Source organism: Oryctolagus cuniculus, chromosome 13 (genome assembly GCF_964237555.1).
Source record: "Oryctolagus cuniculus chromosome 13, mOryCun1.1, whole genome shotgun sequence".
In the NCBI taxonomy this organism is placed as follows: domain Eukaryota; kingdom Metazoa; phylum Chordata; class Mammalia; order Lagomorpha; family Leporidae; genus Oryctolagus; species Oryctolagus cuniculus.
In genome coordinates this window covers 45,500,025-45,517,268 of record NC_091444.1, presented here as the reverse complement: position 1 = coordinate 45,517,268, position 17,244 = coordinate 45,500,025, and positions in this window count along the sequence as shown.

The following is a 17,244-nucleotide window of genomic DNA, read 5'->3' as shown; positions in this document are numbered from 1 at the left end:
GTCAGAATTGCTGAGGGAGAAAGAGAGAGACTCCATTGGCTGCTTCATTCCTTAAATGGCTGCAATGGCCAGTGCTGGGCCAGGCCGAAGCCAGGAGCCAGGAACCTCATCCAGGTCTCCCATCTGTGTGTAGGTGCCCAAGGGATCATATATGGGATGCCAGCACTGCAATCACCTGCTTTACCCACTATGTCACGGCACCAGCCCGAGTACTGACTTTTAAAATGCTTTGATCTTGATTATTTTTATGCTTTTACTCTTCAGCTAAATGCTAAGTAAATAATTCATTGCATCAGTTCCAACATGTGATAAATGTTATTTTAGTGATTCTCCATTTATTTCCACGCTAAAAACAAGGATTGGGGACTAGTGCTGTAGCCTAGAGGGTTAAGCAGCCTTCTGCAGTGCCAGCATCCCATATGGGCACTGGTTTGAGTCCTGGCTCCTCTGCTGCTGATACAGCTCCCTGCTAATGGCCTGGGAAAGTAGTGGAAGATGGCCCAAGTTCTTGGGCCCCTGCATCCACGTGGGAGACCAAGATGAAGCTCTTGGTTCCTGGCTTCAGTCTGGCCCAGCCCTGGCTATTGTAGCCATTCGAGGAGTGAACCAGTGAGTGGAAGATCTGTCCTCCCTCTCTCTCTGTAATTCTGACTTTCAAATAAATAAATAAGTTTTTTTTAAAAGGTAAGAATTCGAATAAAGGAATGAATTTATAATAGTTACATTTACATGATGCATTAAATGAATTATCATTTGCACAGGCTCCACATTTCTCTTTCTCCCCTGTACACCTCATGTTTCTGATGAAACTTACCAGCAACAATCAACCAACCATTCAGAATTTGTTGAGGATATCTCTTTTTTCTTGTATTTTTTTCTTTTAAAGATTTATTTACTTATTTGAATGGCAGAGTTACAGAGAGAAAGAGATGCAGAGAGAGAGAGAGAGAGAGAACTTCCATCTGCTGATTCACTCCCCAAATAGCCAAAACAACTGGGTCTAGGCCAGGCCAAAGTCAGGGGCCTGGAGCTTCTTCAGGGTCTCCCATGTGGGGACAGGAGCCCAATCATTTGGGCCATTCTCTGCTCCTTTCCCAAGTGTATTAGCAGGGAGCTGGATAAGAAGTGGAACAGCTGAGACTCAAACCAGTGCCCATATGGGATACTGGTGCTGCCAGGCCATAGCTTTATAGGCCCCATGTAGTCATTTCTTTGATTAGCCACTTAACAGGGTCAGTGCAGTAAACTTACTTGAAAAATCAGAACTGTCAATTAAGAATTGTTAGGGCAAACACAGTATTTTATTGGCATCTAGAACTTGATTGCCAGCTATTATTGACTTTTGATTACTTCAGAGCTGAACTTTTTATACTTTGATAGAATAAAAATGCAGAAGACTTGAAATAAATTAGTTATCTAGCCAAAGAGCAGAATGTTAAGTAATGATATTACTTAACATAAATGAAGTCTTTAGATTTAATTTTATTTGGAAGAGGCTAGAATTCACTCTGAACAGCAGTTTGAGTGCTGTCACAACAGTGAACTTAGGCACTGACTGACAGGAAAGTAAAACCAATTTATACTTAAATAAATTTGTATGTGCTCCACTTACTATTGCTGAATAATAAGCCATCCCAAAACTTAATGACTTAAAGCAACCACCTTTTATTGTATTTCATGTGTCCTGAAGTTCAGAAATTCATAGAGTTCAGTTAGGCAATAACTCTATATTTAATGCAGTCACCTGAGTCTCTAAGTGACTCTCAGGTGCTAGATGGGCTGATCTAGGGGATGTGATTGATTGTAATCCTGGCCAGCGTAGCTGGAAGGATAGCTCAGTTGGAAAAGTCAGCAAATGCTATGATCTCTCTAGTAGGAAGTTTTAAGTTTTTCCAAATTGTTACATGCAGTTGACTTTCTTGAGTGTGTATTCCACAAAAGACCCATTGGGCAGTTGCATGGCTTTATCTGACTTAGCTTCAGATGTCACATGGCATTACATTTGTCACATTCTGTTGATTATAATTGGACATGAAAAGTTCAGATCAAATATAAATGGAAAGATTATTGAAGCACATTGTTGAAGGATATGTGGGCTGCAAGATATTGTAGTGAGTTTTGGAAATACATTAAGATTATTCTGTCACAATGTAGTAAGAGATTCCTGGATTTAATTAGCTTGCTAGCTTTGTACTTTTGGTTTTTAAGTTAATCTCTTTTATCTTTAATTTTATTATCTGAAAAGTAGGAATGATATCAAGAATATTTCAGAGTTGAATGGGAAATGAGTAGGAATGCTTAGTAAGAGCTGATATATAATAATTATTCAAAATTATGGCTAGTAGGCGCTGGTGCTGAGGCGTAGTGAGTGAAGCCACTGCCTGCAGTGCCGGCATCCCATATGGGCACCGGTTCAAGATCCAGCTGCTTCACTTCCACTCCAGCTCTCTGCTACGGCCTGAGCAAACAGTGGAAGATGGCCCAAGATCTTGGGCCCCTGCACCCATGTGGGAGACCTAGAGTAAGCTCCTAGCTCCTGGCTTCAGATTGGCACAGCCCTGGCTGTTGAAGCCAATTAGGGAGTGAGCCAACGGATGGAAGACCTCTCTCTCTCTCTCTCTCTCTCTCTGCCTCTCCTTCTCTCTGTGTGTAACTCTGACTTTAAAATAAAATAAATCTTTAAAAAATATATAGCTAGTATTAGTTATTAGTACAGTGAAAGAAAAAGAGAGACCAAGAAAGATGTAGGCAGGCAGATAGGATATAATCAATTATGTTTGTGAGCTGGAAGACCACAACCCCTGTGTGAACTCATGCCCCTACCTGACCCCACCTATATGCCCAACTACCAATCAGACTTCAGAACCACTCCCTCTTTGGAAGTAAATAAAAGTTCTGGAACACTGTGGGCGCTCCCCTTGCTGCCCTATGCATTTGAGACACATGGCTTATTGGCCTGCTCTCTGCCTTCACTTTGCTACCCATGTTTAAGCTACTGTGGCTACTCATAACCATATGCTTGTTCTACTTGGCTCACTCCTGGCCTGCTCTCTGCTTGGTATGGACCCAACTTAGCTTCTAGACTTCTCTTTCTCCCCTAAATAAAGTCCTCACTCTCCTGCACATTTCTCTCACTGAATAAAATCCTTATAAAACTTACCACGTTTTCTAGTCTATTTGAGCCAGTATTCAGAAGTCTTCTCTGAATACATGGCAAGAGCCCACAGGCTTATTAATTTTGAAAATTATTAATAATCAGTTTTTGATTATTAATAATGATATGAGGAACTTCCCTGAAAGAGAGAGACTGCAACTTGGATAATTGTCAAAAGAGAGCACTGCATTAATCATTTGGTGCTGTGAAAGTTACATGATAGTCACTCTTCAGATGCATCCTTATTCAATAGTACTGTCACTTCAAATGTTAACATTTATCAATGCTTATTGCAAAGTGCTATTTGAAATAAACATTATATATATATTGAATTAATTCTCACAGTATCTCAAGGGAGAGATACTGTTATTATTATTCCTATTTTATAGTTGAGGAAACAAACTAAGTAATTTTCCCAAGATACTCTACACAACTAATGGAGGGGCAGTTATTTCCACCACCCAAGTTCTTAACCACTATTTTATGCTGCTCTCTTGTTAAAAGAAAAAAAAAAAGCTGATTATCATTAAGTACGTGATAAGATTATAATATCTTTAAGATATTTTGAGATATTTTTGGAATGTCTCCTTGTCACTTCCATATAAAAACTTACAGAACAGTTCTTTGGTTCTTCTGTCATTGCCACAAAAAAAAAATGTGCTCAGAATGAAGACAACATAAGGAAAACTCTAAATAGACATATAATATGAGTGAACAATTATCCTGTGTTATAAGGTATGGAATTGGTGGTTACTTTTTTTCTTTTTTACCATCATGTCATTTGTCAAAAGCTCAGTGATGTAAGTTTCTTGTTTCAGTGGCTATATATGATCTATAGGTATGATTTTTATTTTTAATAAGTTTATTTCTTTTTTAAAAGTGGAAGATTATTATTTTTTATTAAAGTGAATCTGTCATTTTGAATGGGTTAGTTTCTAAATACAAAACCATCTCCAATCAGCCTAATCGATGAGGAGTGTTCATGGGTTCAAATATCTGAAAAGGATAAAGATAGAAAGAGTGTGAGCTGTGTTTGATATAGTAGCCGAGTTTATCAAGGACTGGGTTTATGGTTCTCCAATCTGTTTTTCACAATATCAGCTTTACTCATATTTTTTCTTTAATTAAGGATGTTGCCAGCTATTCCCAGAATAACATATTTTCTTGTAAACATTAGGAAGACAATAGAGTTTTCCAGAAACACTTTCTTAGAAGCCATAATAAACTTTTTCTTGCATTTTAGTGACAGGAAATGAGTCACTCTCACATTCTTTAAGTAATAACTATACCAAGATACCCTAGACCTTAGACATTGATTGGACTATTTGGCGAGGCCAAGGCAACTTCAGCTGGCTGACAAGGTCACAGCAGAAGGTCTGTCTCAGCAAGGCGTGAGAATGACAGCCTTGGTCCTCTTGGTGGTTTTAGATTTGTAGGAAATTACGCTCTGCATAAGAAAGCTGGAACTTCCTGGTGGTCCCGCTAATGATTGCTGTATTTCTAATTTTAGGGAAGAGTGTTTGCTCTCATAATCCCCAAAATGTCTATTGCTTTATAAAATTTTAATCAAGCAGAATATTAGTGTAGGAGAAGGGGTTGATGCTTTCCACAAGGTTGAGCTGATGTATACTTCCCACTAGAACAAAGTTAAATGTTAGTAAAACTTTAATTCAATATGTGCAACAAATACAACAATAGTTAAGATGTCGAAACTGTGGAATAAATTTAAATGAATCTTTAGATAAGTACAATAAAGAAATTAAAGAGTTACAGAAAGGACTGCAAAAGAAGGGATACATTTTTTAAAAGGGGGCCAGCTTTGAACACTGGAGCTGCTAGTAAATATTAGATTAGGAAGGTAATATTCTAGCTTGTGTAACCAATTTCTGCATAGCTGGGCAGCACTTCAGGCCGTGGCTTGTGTGAGCAGCCCATTGTCTCGCACCTGTCTGTGATTGTAACCCATGCTCTGAACAATCGAAGAAGAGGGAATCCTCCCAAATTCTTTCTATGAAGCCAGCATCACCTTAATTCCTAAGCCAGAAAAAGATGCAGCACTGAAAGAGAATTACAGACCAATATCCCTGATGAACATAGATGCAAAAATCCTCAATAAAATTCTGGCCAATAGAATGCAACAACACATCAGAAAGATCATCCACCCAGACCAAGTGGGATTTATCCCGGGTATGCAGGGATGGTTTAATGTGCGCAAGTCAATCAATGTGATACACCACATTAACAGAGTGCAGAAGAAAAACCATATGATTATCTCAATAGGCGCAGAGAAAGCATTTGATAAAATACAAAACCCTTTCATGATGAAAACTCTAAGCAAACTGGGTTTGGAAGGAACATTCCTCAATACAATCAAAGCAATCTATGAAAAACCCACGGCCAACATCCTATTGAATAGGGAAAAGTTGGAAGCATTTCCACTGAGATCTGGTACCAGACAGGGATGTCCACTCTCACCACTGCTATTCAATATAGTTCTGGAAGTTCTAGCCAGAGCTATTAGGCAAGAAAAAGAAATTAAAGGGATACAAATTGGGAAGGAAGAACTCAAACTATCCCTCTTTGCAGATGACATGATTCTTTATTTAGAGGACCCAAAGAACTCTACTGAGAGACTATTGGAACTCATAGAAGAGTTTGGCAAAGTAGCAGGGTATAAAATCAATGCACAAAAATCAACAGCCTTTGTATACACAGACAATGCCATGGCTGAGGAAGAACTTCTAAGATCAATCCCATTCACAATAGCTACAAAAACAATCAAATAACTTGGAATAAACTTAACCAAGGACGTTAAAGATCTCTACGATGAAAATTACAAAATCTTAAAGAAAGAAATAGAAGAGGATACCAAGAAATGGAAAAATCTTCCATGCTCATGGATTGGAAGAATCAATATCATCAAAATGTCCATTCTCCCAAAAGCAATTTATAAATTCAATGCAATACCAATCAAGATACCAAAGACATTCTTCGCAGATCTAGAAAAAAATGATGCTGAAATTCATATGGAGGCACAAGAGACCTCGAATAGCTAAAGCAATCTTGTACAACAAAAATAAAGCCGGAGGCATCACAATACCAGATTTCAGGACATACTACAGGACAGTTGTAATCAAAACAGCATGGTACTGGTACAGAAACAGATGGATAGACCAATGGAACAGAATTGAAATACCAGAAATCAACCCAAACATCTACAGCCAACTTATATTTGATCAAAGATCTAAAACTAATTCCTGGAGCAAGGACAGTCTATTCAATAAATGGTGCTGGGAAAATTGGATTTCCACGTGCAGAATCATGAAGCAAGACCCCTACCTTACACCTTACACAAAAATCCACTCAACATGGATTAAAGACCTAAATCTACGACCTGACACCATCAAGTTATTAGAGAACATTGGAGAAACCCTTCAAGATATTGGCACAGGCAAAGAATTTCTGGAAAAGACCCGGGAGGCACAGGCAGTCAAAGCCAAAATCAACTATTGGGATTGCATCAAATTGAGAAGTTTCTGTGCTGCAAAAGAAACAGTCAGGAGAGTGAAGAGACAACCGACAGAATGGGAAAAAATATTTGCAAACTATGCAACAGATAAAGGGTTAATAACCAGAATCCACAAAGAGATCAAGAAACTCCACAAAAACAAAACCAACAACCCAATTAAGAGATGGGCCAAGGACCTCAATAGACATTTTTCAAAAGAGGAAATCCAAATGGCCAACAGGCACATGAAAAAATGTTCAAGGTCATTAGCAATCAGGGAAATGCAAATCAAAACCACAATGAGGTTTCACCTCACTCCGGTTAGAATGGCTCACATACAGAAATCTACCAACAACCGATGCTGGAGAGGATGTGGGGAAAAAGGGACACTAACCCACTGTTGGTGGGAATGCAAACTGGTCAAGCCACTATGGAAGTCAGTCTGGAGATTCCTCAGAAACCTGAAGATAACCCTACCGTTTGACCCAGCCATTCCACTCCTTGGAATTTACCCAAAGGAAAGTAAATTGGCAAACAAGCAAGCTGTCTGCACCTTAATGTTTATTGCAGCTCAATTCACAATAGCTAAGACCTGGAACCAACCTAAATGCCCATCAACAGTAGACTGGATAAAGAAATTATGGGATATGTACTCTTTAGAATACTATACCGCAGTAAGAAACAACGAAATCCAGTCATTTGCAACAAAATGGAAGAATCTGGAACACATCATGCTGAGTGAAATAAGCCAATCCCAAAGGGACAAATACCATATGTTCTCCCTGATTGGTGACAACTGACTGAACACCAAAAAGGAAACCTCCTGAAGTGAAATGGACACTATGGGAAACGGTGACTTGATCAGCATAGCCCTGACTGTTAATGAACAACTTAATACATTATCACTCTTAGTAGTTTTTTTGTCTGTTCTACTTAATATGACTGGTTTAATTCTGTAATTAATACACAGTTATTTTTAAGTGTTGAAAATTAACTGAAATGTGATCCCTGTTAAACATAAGAGTGGGAATAAGAGAGGGAAGAGATGTATAATTTGGGACATGCTCAAGCTGACTTGCCCCAAATGGTAGAGTTAGAAACAACCAGGGGATTCCAATTCAATCCCATCAAGGTGGCATGTACCAATGCCATCTCACTATTCCAAGTGATCAATTTCAGTTCACAATTGATCATAATGAAAGGACTAAGAGTCAAAGGGAGCACATAAACAAGTCTAGTACCTGCTAACACTAACCGATAGAATAAATAAGGGGGAGAGTGATCCAACATGGGAAGTGAGATACTCAGCAGACTCATAGAATGGCAGATGTCCTAAATAGCACTCTGGCCTCAGAATCAGCCCTAAAGGCATTCGGATCTGGCTGAAAAGCCCATGAGAGTATTTCAGGCATGGAAAGCCAAGACACGCTGGCAAAAGATCTCTGTGAGTGAGATCCCAGTGGAAAGAACAGGTCTTCAAAGAAGGAGGTACCTTTCTCTGAAGGGAGGAGAGAACCTCCACTTTGACTATGACCTTGTCTAAACAAGATAAGAATTGGAGAACTCAGAGGGCTTCCATAGCCTTGGAAACTCATGACTGGAGCATAGGGAGATTACTGATGCCATAGACAGGAGTGTCAATTGGTAAAGTCAACAACAGGAGTCACTGTGCACTTACTCCTCATGTAGGATCACTGTCCTTAATGTGCTGTGCATTGAGATTTAATGCTATAACGAGTACTCAAACAATATATTTCACTTTGTGTTTCTATGTGGGTGCAAACTGTTGAAATCTTTACTTAATGTATACTAAACTGATCCTCTGTAAAAAAAAAAAAAAAAAGAAAAAAAAAAAGAAATTATCAACTCCCAACTTGACTCTCACTGGGATTAAACATGACAATAGGTCTGATCTGATTTCATCATCATTTTAAAAAAAATCATCTATTAATTTTCACTTTATGTTTCTGTGTGGGAGCAAACTGCTGAAATCCTTACTTAATGTATACTAAGCTGATCTTCTGTATATTAAGATAATCGAAGATGAATCTTGATGTGAATGGAAGGGGAGAGGGAGTGGGAAAGGGGAGGGTTGTGGGTGGGAGGGACGGTATGGGGGGGAAGCCATTGTAATCCATAAATCGTACTTTGGAAATTTATATTCATTAAATAAAATTTAAAAAATAATAGATATTTAAAGCATAAAACCAATTTAACCAAAGAAATCAATTTTTTGTTTCTAAAATATTTTATTTTTTATTTATAAAAAGGGAACAAATTTCATATATTTCTATATATACAGTTCAAGAGCATAATGATACTTCCACTGTGTCCTCCCTCCCCTCTCCCTCCCTTCCTTCCTGCCTCCCTCCCCTCCTCCCTCCTTCCCTTCCTCCCTCCCTCCCTCCTACTCTTCCTTCTTCTTTTATAGAAATTAATTTGAGGCCTTACTTTTTCTTCTTCTTTATTCATCTAATTCACAGATCAAGATGGTCTAAAGATTTTGCTTAGAGAGTATTTAATTTTGAATAATTTTTAATAAATGTAATTTTCCTAGTGTGCTAGGTGACTGATCTTTTATTTATTCCTCATCAGAGTGTTTTATATTCAAACACAGAATTTCAGTGAGCATTATATCAATTAGTATTGTTGCAGATTGAATGTGGTGGTCAAAACATTTTTAAAACTTTGTTAATTACCCTGATAAGTGCAGTGCTGAGAACTGCTGGTACTCTAATTAAAGTAAGAGAAATGTTACAATAAACATTTTCCTGGTGTGTTTGTTTAAAGTAGGCTATTTAATGCACTGTAAGATTTGAAAATGTTCTGTTTGTTAAGTGAGTGAAAAGATTACAAGCTAGCAGTTTCTTATTAATAACATCTACATAATATTCAGAGTAAATCAACCTATATTAGTATGTTACTTGAAAATAAAATATATATATTGTAGGAAGTTGGCATTTGATTTGCCAGTCACTGGCTGTACATTTCTTTTTCAGCTGAATATTTCACTTTGTGATGAGTGCACTTAGTTCAAAGTGCACTCATCAGAAAGATGCCCAGGGAAATGATGGTGTAAAATTCAACAGCGGAGGTGAGCAGCAAGGAGATGGGAAAAGAAGAGCAGCAGAAATGCCAGCTAAAAATGAAGTTTTTAGGTGATGCAGTCATATATTTTCTAGTATTAATTATGACCAAAGCTAGGGTGGCCAAAGGAGGCATTTGTGGACAGCAGAGGAATAAGGGGGTTGCCCTGTTGCCTGGAAGAGTTTGGTTCCAGGAACAGGGAAGGTATGTAGTACATATATCTTGAAGGTACAGTGAGAAAAACAATTGTTTTTGATCATGCAGAACTGAATGTTCATCTCAGCTGCCTCTCTGAATAATCCTAGAGTCTGTGGACAAATTATCTCACCAATTTAAGACTCAGCTTTGCCACTGGAACAAATATCTATGTTAAATGAGTTTACATATATAAAATTCTCAGCCACCATATGTGCCTCATCAGAGGGAGCCTCTGTACATGGCTGGGCCCTCTATCTATTCTTTTCCATAACTCATGGCTTACAACAAAGGGAGCAGGACGATTCTTATGACTCATATAACCACTTCTGGATTTGTGAAGGAGTGGCCCACAGTGGGACAACTCCTTCTAAAATTTACCATGAAACATGGAAGAGGTCTGATTCATACACGCTGAAACAGACTTCTCATAGCACAAAATGGCTCAAATAATTAAGCAAATTACTATAAGCAAAGCCTAACATGCTATGCAAAGAAGCAACATTCTATAATCAGAAATATGTGTATGTGACTCATTCTAAAATCATAAGAAAACTCTATCATTTTTGAGTTCTGGTTTCCTCTTAAAATTATATGAGGTGATGTGTTTGAATTTATGTAGCACAGATTGGCACTTTATATGCTCACGGGTGATTCTGCATCCTGGGGTACCGTTAGCGCAAGAAAAGGAGGTCTGACTGAACTATGTCAACTTTTAGCCCAGTAACCGTCAATAGAAAGGATTAAACATTGCCTGTATGCAGGTCTTGGTGTATTCCTGAGCTACAAGTGTCACTTATACTTGTGTAACAGCTCAGTTAGCACAGTGGTAGCTGTTGCTTTCAACAACTTGTATATTTGGAAGAGATTTCAAATCGCTTCAGAGAATGTGCCTGAATTTCAGTTACTTCTAAAAGGCATTTCAAGCACGTTGATGACATTTGGTTTAAATTTATATTCAAAATATGTGATGTGGCCTGCTAACTATTTTGAAAAAGTTCTTTGTGGGAGATAATGAATCATTGTGACATTCAAAATACACAGTGGTAATTATATTACATGTTCCTCAGTCAGGAAAGCAGTAAGAGTTTATTGCTGCACTTAAAAATCTAATGTCAGACATAACCATTAAATGTGTTTCAAATGTTTTAAATTCAGAATGTATGGCCATGCTTAAAAAACATAGGTGCTGCCAGCTACTGATATATAAATTCAGCAGTGAGGACCAAGTTTTAGGATTACAGGTGAAGTAGTTAGAATATTACTCTAGAAAGGGTAGTGGGAATGGCTGTGAAACTAGCTTTTGCATGATGAAGCAGTGTTGAGGGACAAGCCTATTCTTGAGCCTCTGGCAGGATTTAATACTTTCCTCTCCTCTCAATAGCTAAACTTTCAATATATCTCATGAATAATTATTCTTAGGAGGATAAACCACAGCCTCAATATTTTAAATTGTGTCCATAGATTTCTTGTTTGGAATTTCTGAGCCTTAAGCATAGATCTTTTAAACTGAAGTCTGGGGGCCGGCGCTGTGGCTCACTTGGTTAATCCTCTGCCTGCGGCGTCGGCATCCCATATGGGTGTCAGGTTCTGGTCACAGTTCCAGTCCAGCTCTCTGCTGTGGCCGGAGAGGGCAGTGGAGGATGGCCTGGGTGCTTGGGTCCCTGCACCCGCATGTGGGACCAGGAAGAGGCACCTGGCTCCTGGCTTTGGATTGGCGTAGAAGAGGCACCTGGCTCCTGGCTTCGGATAGGCATAGCTCTGGCCGTTGCGGACATCTGGGGAGTGAACCAACGGAAGGAAGACCTTTCTCTGTCTCTCTCTCTCTCACTGTCTGTAAATCTACCTGTCAAATAAATAAATAATAATACAAATTTTTTTAAAGCTGAAGTCTATTCTCCACACTGACCTTATAGATCCTCCCTTTGGAATAGGGTTAGAGCCATGAAATGAACATCTTCCTAGTCATCTGTTCTTGGTCTTTGAAATGAAGAATGGTGATTCTCAAACTGTAGATGTATCAGAATCACTCAGGGACTGGAAACTTTTAGTTCTGTGATGTTTCCAAGTGAGGTTAATGCCCCTAGTACAGGGATTACACTTTGTATTGCTACAGAACAAGTGTTGCTGATAAGTAATACAACACATGACTCACATGACGTAAACAATAGATATTACCTGAATAAGAAATCCAGAAGCAAAAAATCCTAGACATGCAGGGCGTCACTCTGTTCCTATCCTGTGACATCCTCATTTTGTTGGTTAGGTCTTCCTAATTATTGCTGCATGGCTGCAGCAGCTTCAAGCACCAGGTACCAATCCAGCTGCATTCAGAAGCTTACAAATGGAGAGATAGAAGATCTTTTTCATGTCTCCTGGAGAAATGCTCTTAGCCAAAAAGGAATAATGCAAAGGATGGGAATGTTGCCAGTGGGTAACCAGCAAGAGACAAATTGTTAGGTAATGTTAGGAAAACTCATCTGGCATTTGTTTTCCATAATGTATTTGAAACGGCACAAAATATCTGATTGCTTATGCCTGCCCACCTTCCCTCTGAGCACCTGCTTCCTTCTTCCCTTCCTTCTCCTCCCCTCCCCTCCACTTGCTTCATTTTTCCTTCCTTTTTCCCTTCCTTTTCCCATTCTATTGGAGTCTTTCAGTGATACCCTCTGTGTCCACCATCTCTAAATACTGATTACTTCTATCAAATTTCTTTTTGCCCATGCACTAAAATTTTTTAAGATTCATTACTGCCTTTTTATATTATCAATTAAATATTTCATTATTTTAGATCATATATATTTTAGTTTACATTATAGTCAAAGGCTTACTGATGCACTAAATAAAGATTTCAACAGTATAAACAGTAAAAAGACCATAGTTCAGCTGCAAAATATACAAGGACTACAGACAGTAATCAACTGAAAAAAAGTTCAGCTTCGAAACTCATATAAGTTAAATGTCAAAAGTCAAAAAATCATTAAAACTGCAGTAGTATATAATTCTTAACAAGTTCTTTGATAAAGATTTAAAACAAAGTTTGACAAAATTGTATTTGTAGCATAACTAATAGCACACAGGCATTTATTTCTTTTCTTTGTTTTTTGACTTTTTAAAAAATTGTATTTAAGGTATACAAACTTTATATATACAGATTTAGGAACATAGTGGTACTTCCCACTCTTCTCTCCTTCCATCCACACTCCTATTCTTCCTCCTCCATCTCCTATTGTCACTGTTAATTTTTACAAAGATCTATTTTTAGTTTACTTTATACTCATAAGATAACCCTATACTAAGTAAACGGTTCAACAGATAGTATGAAGAAAAAAACAGTATTCCTCAACAGTAGAGACGAGGGCTGGAAACAAACATCAAATCTCAAAATGTCATTCTTATTAGTTACCACACATCAAAGAAAATATATGATAACTGTCTTTTTGTGACTGGTTTACTTCAGTAAATGTAATTGTTTTCAGTTGCATCCATTTTGTTGCAAAACAAAGGGTTTCTTTTTTTTTTAATCCCCAAGTAGTATCCCATAGTATGTATGAATGTATATGTGTGTGTATATATATATACACAAACACACACACACACCATAATTTTTTTTGCTCTACTCTCTTTTATTTTAATCATTTACTTATTCATTCATTTATTTATTTATAATGCAGAGTTAAAGGGATAAAGGGAGTGAGAGAGATCGATCTTCATCTACTGGTTTATTCCTCCAGTGGTCACAATTGCCAGGACTAGGCTAGGGTGCAGTCAGGAGCCTGAAACTCCATCTCCCATGTTGATGACAGTAGTCCAAGTACTTGGGTCGTTTTCTGCTGCTATCCCAGGAACAACCTGAATTGGAAGTCGGACAGCTGTGGCTCAAACTGGCCCTATATGGGATGCCAGCATTGCATGTAGCAGCTTAACCCACCCTGCCACAACGTCAACCCCTACTTCTCCGTCTACATCTCCCACACCTACAACTCTCAAAATAGTCCCCAGATTTCCTTGATCCCCCTTAAACTGAACTAAATGTCTTACCTACCCTGAGCCAATAGCGTCACTCATTCTGAGTGATGGCTTACTCATATGACCTTTGTGATTTCATCTGCTGGTCAAATCTGTTTCTCATGCTTGCTTTTCATTCTGGTTGCTGGGGTATGACCTATTCTGGGACCAAGGCAGAAACTGTCGGTTGATCCTGGGCTCTTTTCCTTCTTCTGCATGTCTGAAATGAAACTTTTATCTGATTAAAAACCTTCTTTTCACCTTGTTCTTCTAGTCATGCTGCCCTTCTTTGAGTTTGTTCTCAGGTCAGTTAGGTTATCTCTCTGTTCTTCAGGACTCATGTGTATACTACTGTGTATTCTCACAGGGCTGCTACATGGTAAGATATGAACAATCTGTTCTTTGGGCCAGCCACATAAATTCTTATAAATTTGTAGCATATTGTGTATTCCTCAAAATTCTGAAACAGCATCAGATATAGATAGATAGATAGATAGATAGATAGATATTTTTAAAAGGCAGAATAACAGAGGGAGAGACAGAGAAAAGAGATTTTCCATCCGCTGGTTCACTCCCCAAATGGCCACAACGGCCAGGACTGGGCCAGGTCAAAGCCAGGAGCCAGGTGCTTCCTCTAGGTCTCCCACATGGGTGCAGGAGCCCAAGCACTTGGTCCATTTTCTGCTGCTTTCCCAAGTCCTTTACAGGGAGATGGATTGGAAATTGAGCAGCTAGGACTTGAACAGGCTCCATTACAGATGTCGGTGCTGCAGACCGCAGCTTAACCAACTGCGCCACAGTGCAGGCCCTCAATAAAAATATTTTTTTTTAAATCTTAGACTTTTATTTCTTTTATTCTTAAGGAGTATAGATACCTGTAAAAGAGCATGAAGAACCTTGATATTTTAATAAATATTTTGAAAAAGGTATATTTATTTATTTGAAAGGCAGAGTTACAGAGGGAGAGGAATTCTATCCAGGTAACCCACATGGGTGGCAGGGGCCCAAGGACTTGGGCCCTCTTCCACTCCTTTCCTCGGTGCATTATCAGGGAGCTGGATCAGAAGTGGAGCAGCCACGACTTGAACCAGTGTTCATACGGTGTGCTGGTATTCCAGGCAGAGGATTAACCCTCTGCGCCATAACGCCAGCCCCTCAGGTCATCTTAATAAAATGAGCACTGTGAGTTCATGGCCCTCCTTCTCAACTAGAATGTTGTGACTATTGCTGAGCCCATTTCCCTCACAACCCTCAGAAGAAATTATTATCCTGTTTTCCTTCTAGATTAACCAGGAACTTACCCTTAAGTAATACATTATTTAATTTTATTTCTTGACAAGCAGAGAGACCGAGAGAGAGAGACAGACAGACTCCAATCCACTGGCTCGTCTCCCCTGCCCCTCAAATGCTCACAGAAGCTGAACCTGGGCCAGGCCGAAGCCAGGAGCTGGGAGCTTAATCTGGGTCTCCCACCTGGGTGTCAGGATCCATGTACTTAAGCCATCATCTGCTGCCTCCCAAGGTGTGTGTCAGCATGAAGCTGGGGTCAGAGCAGAGCTGGGACTCAAATCAGGCTCTCTGATATGATGTGCAGGTGTCCCAAGCAGTGCCATAACCCCGGTGCTAAATGCCTGCCCTCTGGCTCATTTTTTATCACTGCAGTCATGTGTTCGATTTTGTGAACATACTGCAATGCATGTATCTATCCATTGTCTTATTGATTCAGGTGTTTTTCTAGCATGATCAGTACTGTCATGAACATCCTCGTGTGAGTCTTCAGTATCTGTAGTAATTTTTGTAGGATGTTCATTTGAGAGCAGAGGGAGAAAGAGAGCTCCTCACTACTGGGTCACTTCCCAAACACTTGCAATGGCCATGGCTGGGCAGGGGCAGAAGCCTGCAGCATCCAGAAACTCAATCCAGGTCTCCCATATGGGTGGCAGGAACCCAATTCCTAGAGCCATCTCCCATTTCCTCCTGGGGTCTGTATTAGCAGGAAGCTGGAGTCAGGAGCCGGAACAAGGATGGAGCCCAGCTACCCCAACGTGAGATGCAGGTGTCCTAACTAAATCTTCACCCCTGGATTATTCGTATTTTCTTCCATGCATTGGTTTTTCTGTTTAAGAATCACCAATCATTATATTTCGTTCTTTCTTTTTTTTTTTTTTTTTTTTTTTTTTTTTTTTGACAGGCAGAGTGGACAGTGAGAGAGAGAGAGACAGAGAGAAAGGTCTTCCTTTTGCTGTTGGTTCACCCTCCAATGGCTGCCACAGCTGGCGCACTGCAGCCAGTACACTGCAGCCGGCACACCGTGCTGATCTGAAGGCAGGAGCCAGGTGCTTATCTTGGTCTCCCATGGGGTGCAGGGCCCAAGTACTTGGGCCATCCTCCACTGCACTCCCGGGCCACAGCAGAGAGCTGGCCTGAAAGAGGGGCAACCGGTACAGAATCCGGTGCCCTGACCGGGACTAGAACCCGGTGTGCCGGTGCCACAGGCAGAAGATTAGCCTATTGAGCCATGGTGCCGGCCAATCATTATATTTCATCATATTTTTCTCTTCCATGTCCATTACTTTCTCTTCAGTAGTCACTGTAATTATATTAAACTTTTCCTCTACATTACAATTCAAATTTTAACACTCTATCGTTTTATTCTTATTTCCAATTTATATTTTAATTCTATAATAATGCTACCCTCTGTTTGCTTCCTTAAATCTGAAATCTCTTTCCACCTCCTCTCTGTTTTACCATCCCATCCTGAAGCTCCTGCATCGTCTCACGTTCTGTTAAGGTGTACAGCGTGAAGCGTGGCAGGGCCACCTCCTGTCGCTTCCCTTGTGATTTCCTCTCACTCGGGCTCCTGGCCGCTGCCTGCCACATTCCCTTCTGCCACCCTGCAGGGTGAGTCGCCCTGCTTTTCTTGTCATTTTCCTCATGCTTGGAGAACCTTATCCATTCCCATCAGCGGTTATGACAGAGCGTGGGCGACTTCTCTACTTGCTTCCTCTTGATTTGTTTTTCTCTTATTTTCACTGGGAGAGCTGAGGGAGCCAGGTGGGGAGGTGCAGGGAAAGCTCAGAGGAAAAGTGTCCATGGTGAGATAGCCTGGACTCTGCTCCAGGCTGGATAACAGAGAGGAGAGAGGATAGAGAGAGAGAGAGAGAGAGAGGGAGGGAGAGAGAGGTCTTCCATCCTCTGGTTCACCCGCAAAATGACACAACAGCCAGAGTTGGTTAAGACCAAAGCCAGGAGCTCAGACCTGCACCCAGGTCTCTCACGTGGGTGGCAAGGG